The 7934-nt window shown below is 37.5% G+C and overlaps 1 long non-coding RNA gene across 1 annotated transcript; it reads right to left on the bottom strand.

Annotated features, from left to right (window-relative positions):
- Positions 1 to 2242: 2242 nt before the first annotated feature.
- LOC126460197 (uncharacterized) lies at positions 2243 to 2864 on the bottom strand. Its single transcript, XR_007585935.1, has 3 exons — positions 2764 to 2864; positions 2499 to 2605; positions 2243 to 2322 (listed from the first exon to the last, which is right to left on the bottom strand). It is a non-coding gene; the product is annotated as an uncharacterized LOC126460197 (long non-coding RNA).
- Positions 2865 to 7934: the final 5070 nt, after the last annotated feature.

The following is a 7934-nucleotide window of genomic DNA, read 5'->3' as shown; positions in this document are numbered from 1 at the left end:
TACTTGGGAAAGATCGGCACAACTCCATAAACTTTTCTAAGTCCTTCTCTCCTTTGAAATTATTTCCTGGCGTTCTGCTGATGATAAGCCACGCCTGAATAACTCCTTTATAGAAACCAATCTCTGCGCCTATTTCTGCACCTCTGTGATATCCCAAATGGAAACCTTCGCATAACCCATCTACAGAACCTTTCTTCAACCCCTCCTGAAAACCTTCTGCACTTAATTTTTCTTCGCTTAGCAGCAGCGATTCGAAGACATCATTTATGTCATTTTCATTTACTTGAGTGTCATGCACAATGGGAACCTCCATTGCGACGGTTATCAAATCACCTTTCGTTTTTGAACCAAAATTATTAACTGTAGCTTTTTAAACTTCATTTTATACAACTTTTACGTTACCAAACATCTCATCATACGACATGCACTAGTGGTGGGCAGGAAATCGCGTATCTGTTAGAAATCACAGTGACTGAGAAGTCACAGATATCACAGTAGCAACTTTACAGAATCTAACTGCGATTTCAGTCACAGTTAGCAGTCGCAAGTAGTATTTCACATTGAAAGACGTGAGCCATCTATTGGTCGAATTTAGCACTGCTTTCTGCGATTTCAGTGACAAGTCGCAACTAAGAGTCGCAAGTAGCAACTAAAAAGCGCGGTTAACAGTGGCATCTGTTGGCCGAAGTTCGTACTACGTCCATCTCTGCGGTACGCTATGGAGTCTAACTGCGATTTCCGTGACAAGTCGCAACTAAGAGTCGCAAGTAGCAACTAGAAAGCGCGGTTAACAGTGCCATCTGTGGGTCAAAGTTCGTACTACGTCCATCTCTGCGGTACGCTATGGAGTCTAACTGCGATTTCCGTGACAAGTCGCAACTAAGAGTCGCAAGTAGCAACTAAAAAGCGCGGTTAACAGTGCCATCTGTGGGTCAAAGTTCGTACTACGTCCATCTCTGCGGTACGCTATGGAGTCTAACTGCGATTTCCGTGACAAGTCGCAACTAAGAGTCACAAGTAGCAACTAAAAAGCGCAGTTAGCACTGCCATCTGTTGAGCAAAGTTCATACTACGCTATTCGCTACCGAGTCAAACTGCGATTTCTGTGACAAATCGCAACTAAGAGTCGCAAGTAGCAACTAAAAAGCGCAGTTAACATACTTCTCCTAGTGTCATCTGTTGACCGACGTATGTACGTTATGAGAGCCTTGTGCCTCACGAGATCGATGTGCTGTGTGTGCATGTGAAGGGTTTATTTCAATAGAAGTACAAGTCCATTTTTGTTAATTTTGAGATATAGAGTCGTAAAGTTAAATGAGTGCTGAAAAATCTGCAGTTAAGATACCAGAAATATTCACCATATGGCTTCTTGCTAGAGATGAGCCTTTATTTATGTTTGTTTGGATCACTAATTTCAGAAGCATTATAGACAGAAAAATGTAGGTAATGGACTTGTACCACTATTGAAATAAGCTCTTCATATTATATGACGACATGCACATTCAGCATCAGTTATGGTTGGTCAAATACTGCTGTGACTCTGAATGTATTATATTAATAAGAAGCGACATTGCCTTTTTCTCCTGAAAATATCGAGTAACGTAACAAATGTGTTTGATTCTGCTTCCAATATGACAGTTTTGGTTAATACTCCACATGCCTACAGGACTTTGCAATGTTAACACAGCAGAACTCAGACATCTGTATAAGTGTAGAGAAATGAAAACAGTCATATGAATGCCTCACAGTTCAAGACTCGGGAGAAAAGTTTTACACCTGGTGTTCTACATGGCAACTTCACACACAAGAACTTTTTGCCGACACTACTACCACCTACATAAGTAAGCTTTTCCTGTGTCACTTTCAAGTAATGCACTTAAGCTATTCCTGATTTAACTGGAAGATCTGTACTTCCCACTTTCATATCAACAGCCTCAAAATGCATATTGTAGACTTCGGGATATGTTACAGGTCAGTGTCACACCAAGATTGTGGAGAAAGGGGGGGGGGGGGGGGCGGCATGTCACTCTCCAACAAGTGTTTACCAATAAATAAGTGGCGAAAAATTACGGGTGTAGGACAGCTTAACATGTGGAAAATGAGATTTTTATTATTCACTCAATGTATTTAACATTTATTATTCCTTTAAAATCGCACAACAACTTCAATAAAACACTTTAATCAGTCATACACTTATTTCATAATTATTTCACTTTTAAACTGCAAATCCTCTAAGAGCTGTCTTGAATCTTCACGAGTCTCTCTCAACAGCCTTGATGTGGATAGATATGTACAGCAACCAGTAATCAGTCAGAACTGCGTCTGCAAAAACACAAGGATTATTAAACAATTTTTGCTGTCACTAATTACTAGCAATATAATTGACAGAGTAGATTGCTAATATTTGCTATATCACATTTGCTACTATTTGCTATATCACATTCGCAAGAACGATCTCAATGAAGTAATTAAGTCCATCAAAACGCTTAGAAACTAACCTGTCGTCTGACGAAAACGGTCTAAAGACTGGCAATTTCTTCAGATCTGTTGACAATGATATTTTGAATTATCACTTTACTGAGTGACTGAAATGTAGTTCAGGTACCTATGAACATAACAATATGTTAGAATTCATTTTCTAAACACGAACTATTACGGTACTGTGCGGCTACTTACATATTAATTACACTATTAATATTTTCACAGTTGTTTCTTTAATACAAAATTAAAGCCAACGGAAGAATAAACGTAAAATATACTTACCAATGACAGGTTTGTTGAGATGCAATTTTCTGTGTGGACAGATGTAACTTTTTCATACGGTGGTACGTCGCAGCAATCGCAGGAGTCACAGAAATCGCAGAAGTCACAGAAATCGCAGAAGTCACAGAAATCGCAGAAGTAGCAGAAATCGCAGAAATCGCGGAAGTAGCAGAAGTAGCAGTGGCGGAGGGATACGCGACTTAGGTTCCTTAACTGCGACTCTTAACTGCGACAAATCACAGTTAAGAATAACAGATACTGAAAAGTAGCATTCACAGAAATCACTGATATCGGAAAATCGCAGTTTAGCCCATCACTAACATGCACCATGCATTGAACAACTAAGTCTCAAAGATCATGGTTGAAGTTAAAATGACTTTGTGTTCGAACGTGGAAAGTGATAAAAAGTACGCTGTAAAATTAGAACTTGATGTAAAAGTCGTAACGAATTTTGAACACTGTAATAATATTGATGACAGAAGCAATCATGCAATCGATTTGTTATAAATGTACAGTAGACTTCACAGTAACCAGTGTTCAACGTCAATACCACAGGCTTCTCTATCTATTGAATTCACTGTGCATGATATGTACATATCCTTGGCATAGCAAGATCTTTGTGTGCTACACTGTAATGAGTGTATGATATTTTCAATTTCAATATTTATGGTCGAAGACTCGAAGGTATGTGCTCACTACTTAGTAGTCCTTAGCTGTTGTTTTTGTTCTGAGATACGTATTCCGCAGTGTCTGTCTTGTTGGTCTGTGCGCCGTCGTTCGTACTGCGTAGAATGCTAAGTATGGGGTGCATTAATGTGTCTTGTCCGTTGAACGTTTGTTAGCGTGTTATGTAGAAGGTAAGTTGAATATTATAATCCCCAAGGATCATAATTTGCAAGAGGAACCAATTTCATTATTCCATAATTCAACACGTAATTCTTTACCTCTTCTATAATATTGCCGGACAGGATATTGCGTGAACAGTGCTATGTGTAAAATCGAACTCGTACCTGTGATTAGCCCATTTGCAAGGTGGTGTTTTTGGAAATATATTTTATTATTAAATGTGAAATAGTAGAACTGCACGTGTTCGTGTTAAAGTTCATTGGTTACCGCTACATAGATTTTGTAGAGTCAGTAGATATTGTATCGTCACAGTGGCTTTGTTTGCAGGGCTGTCAGGTCAGCTGATGGCTGCTATTCCACGGTCGGCTGTGACTCTTGACCATGAACATGAACGTAAGAATGAACGGGGAGGGCGCTACAGACTTACAGGCTGTTTGTTGTTTTGGAGCCAGTGCCATCAAGCTAGATACCCCAAAACATTAGCAGACTTTCAGATTGTATTTTTTTCCTAATCTCTGCCGTGTTCACACATAAGATATTTTAAATAGTAATTATTACGGTGCTTACGCCAATAAGTATCAGGAAGGCATTTTCAGAGTATTTCTGGTGTCAAATGCTTATTTGATCCAGTAATGCTGCGCATTTACCCTAGTAAATGTAACGTTGTTTTGGTGCCTACATGTAAAATGACCAAGAAAAGTATGGTGTAGAAAGGATGCTTCCGTAATCCATGTCAATCCTTTAGCCCATAAATGTGTGAAATGGTGAAAGGAGTAAGCAGGACATGCTTAACTTGTGGAAGTCAACAAGTGAAAGATTGTGGAAATGTCGAAGGAACACCTCCATGCTGAACTGAGTTGTATTAGGTCAGTGCATCAGTATCATTGTGGTTTTCACATCCTCTCCCTTTGAACTCGTACTGATGGAGGGTCATTCAATGTCTGTACAATAACAAAGAAAGATTAGTTTTTGAAACCGTGTTCCAGGAATTGGCAAGCCAATAAATGTCACCAGATGGCAGTTATGGTGATAATAAACATTAAAAATGATACCTCCTATGTTAGTGCAAAAGACCGCATAGTGAAAAAAGGAATGGTTTAATAACCTAAACACTGTACATGATATTTTTCGATAGCCCAACCTCTGTAACACACAAATGCTTTGTAAACAAGTTTTAATGACGACTTAATAGCAAGTATTTCATTTTCACACGAAATTAGTGTATCTTTTTAACAAAATTGTATCTGCTTTATCTCCCAGAATATTTCTAGCCATTTTGACTTTGTTTGAGGTTTTCACAGTACATCAGGTTACACCAAGCTTTATGATAAACCAATAATATCAAGGTGCCCTGAAACGGTTTGTTTGTTCATTTGTTCATCATGCAAGAGATCAAATTTGGCACAATGTATTGAGAGATAGTCAGGAACATAAGTGTGGATAATAAGAAACATTATGTATAAATGAAGGGTACATGTAACAAAGGTCCATCAAAATTTAGTTCACAATGTCATCTTATAGAGGAACTGGCGTCCAACAGGCTAATGTGGCAGGGTCTGTTTTCCGTAAAAATGGCCGATGTGGTAGAAAATCTGTGCTAAAGATTTGTTGTGCTTGAAACAGATGATGAAGGTCCACGTGATGTTGAGGAAGAATGGCCAGGATTAATTTTCTACTTAGTTTGTCTCCTTTTGTTTCAATTTATGATGCTGTATTTTCGTGTTACTGGCTTACCAGCAATACTTGCCAGTCACTCCCACATTATAAACGAAATTCGAGCTATTACAATGTTCAGTAATAAATCAAAAACTAATATAGTAATGTGCCACATTGTGCATCCATAGTAGGCTGGAAAAGGCAGTTTTCTTGGTAAGTTGAGCAGGACAACACCTTAAGTTTACTGGTATTATGCAAAGCTATTTCATAAGTGGAATTAAGACACCAGAAATGTCAGATGATGTGAATATTCCAGTCCTGTGCAGAATTCAATGAAAAGTGTTCATGTATTTATGATTCTTCTAAAAGATTATAGGGCATATCATGTTACAGGTAATGATTTTAAGTACCTGACTACTTATCAATGTAAATCCTGTTATGCGAAAAAGCCCAAAGAAGTCTAGATGAAGCTGCATGACATTCATGATGTTTTTCTGAACATGTCAACCAGCATTCTTGGCATTGCATAGCATCACCAACAAATGTTTTATTACTCTTGGCTACTACAGTGAAAGCACATGTGGAGACCAGAGGAAAACCTAAAACTATACCAAACACACCTAAAGAAGGAACTGTGTCAGGAGTGCCTCAACATGTAGTCATGAGAGGCCCCAAATCACATTAGAGCATTCACGATAGCAAAGGGTTATAATTAACAGAAGAACTTAAGATTTGAAAGTTATATTCAGAGGAAAAATCTTGTAAATCCTGTGTTATACAAGTAACAACTGATTTTAGTGATTGACTAAAACACAAATTTTGAGTACTTTGAGTGACATGTTCTGTATGTGACAATATAGAGCCAACTGTTCTAAACTTGATTTACAGATAAACAAGATAGATGCAACTCTAATATAAACTGGATAAGCATAAACAACATATGACTTAAAATGAACTACCTAAGAGAAAAGCAGACAAGTTTCATCAGATGAAATGTTTTGAATGTTTGAAGTCCAAAAAATCTGATTAAGAAAGCAGTCTGGCTGAATGGAAATTAGTTTTATACACATGACCAAATATGTTCCAACAAAGGACTATGATCAGAACAAATAGTGAACTTGTGACAGAAGCTGGTATTTTTGATCTAACAACTTTTTAAACTTGAAACAAGCAAAACAAATGAAGAAAGTGTTTTGGGGCAACTAAGATGATGGATGTCTGTTTAGTTTTTGATGTCATGAGGGCTCTCCTTATTGTTACCGTTGTGCCTTTGACATAACTTTGGTGAAAACATTTAGTCCCAATGGGTTTTATATGCAGAGGGCCTGATAGAGGATGGCAATGACCCACTCTGGTGTGGGACATTTTTATCATTAAATTGTGAGTGATGGTATCTTGAAATGGAGTTTTAGCTGTACAGTACTTGTTTTTTGTAAGTTGTTGGCTTGCCAGTGAGTTACTTTTATGTTGGACACGGTCTACCAATTTAAATAAAATGTTTGTTTGTTGAATTTAATTTTGCTTGCCATTTGTTTCTAGGTGTGGATCTAATTGTTTGTACTTCTCAAATAACAGACCTTTACATTTGGTGATGTCTTAACAAGGTTGGGAGGTCCATTAGGAGTGGTTCCTGTATAATGGCTTTTTGGGAGATGGGTGTGGTTGTGGAAATTGATGAATCAGGCTAAGAATGGGAGGAGTTACTTCCTGTGGGAACATGGCTCAAGGGAGTGGGCTACTGTTTCTGTGTGTGGGTACTAGGATAATTTTAGCGTGGGGAAGACATACTGAACAGTTTTTGGTTGGCTTAATAGAGGTGTATGTTGTGCAGGTTGTGCTACCTAGTTGTTTTTCTTCAGATAGAGATTTGTGTAGTTGGGGTTTTCAGTATTGAAGGATAAATCAGTGTGTATAGTTTAATGATTATTCAGCAGGGGGTTGCAGTGAATACCTAAGGTTATCGGGGCCGTTTGTTTTAGGGATGAGGAAGAGCTGCACTACAAAATCGCAACATTCAGTAATCCCACATTAGACTAAAGATTAATGACTTCGTGATTGCCAAATGGCACCATCAAGAATGGTTATATCTGCAAGATGGTTTCAATTTTGCACTCGCTATCTTTGTTTCCCGTTATTTTCAGTAGGTTGCCATTCACTTGAGATACTGGTGTTCGTGTGTGTAAAAATGTAGATGTAGCTGTAGCAGTTTTTTCTCCATAATTCCGCTTCAAATTTTTTTAATAGTATCCTTATGCAGCTCAGTAATACAGTTTTTTGCAGAAAAAGTGTTTGAATAATAAACAAGATAAGAACTAATTACTTAAAGCTTCTTAACGTGTATTTAACAGGTGTATGTAAAAGAGAGATTGTCAAATTAGTCTTCTAAACCCAAAATAACTCACTGATATTTAAAGTATAGATTTTAGCTATAGTTTGTGTTTTTAATTTGATACTGTTTACAAAATTATTAAGTGTGGCCAGAATTGTAACTGGGCAGAAGTTCATTCTGTTTAGTTATAATGCAGTTTTGTATCTGGCCAATAGTAAGACAGCAAAACAGGTGTGTGTAGTTAGTAGTGATAACTACACATGTATATTCTTGCTGACAATCAGAACCTCATTTAATCCTGCAGTAGAACTTTAGAATTAATTATTACTTTATATATATA

The sequence above is a fragment of the Schistocerca serialis genome, chromosome 1, assembly GCF_023864345.2.
Source record: "Schistocerca serialis cubense isolate TAMUIC-IGC-003099 chromosome 1, iqSchSeri2.2, whole genome shotgun sequence".
NCBI lineage: Eukaryota > Metazoa > Arthropoda > Insecta > Orthoptera > Acrididae > Schistocerca > Schistocerca serialis.
The sequence above is the reverse complement of the archived record's forward strand: the minus strand, read 5'-3'. Positions and strand labels throughout refer to the sequence as shown.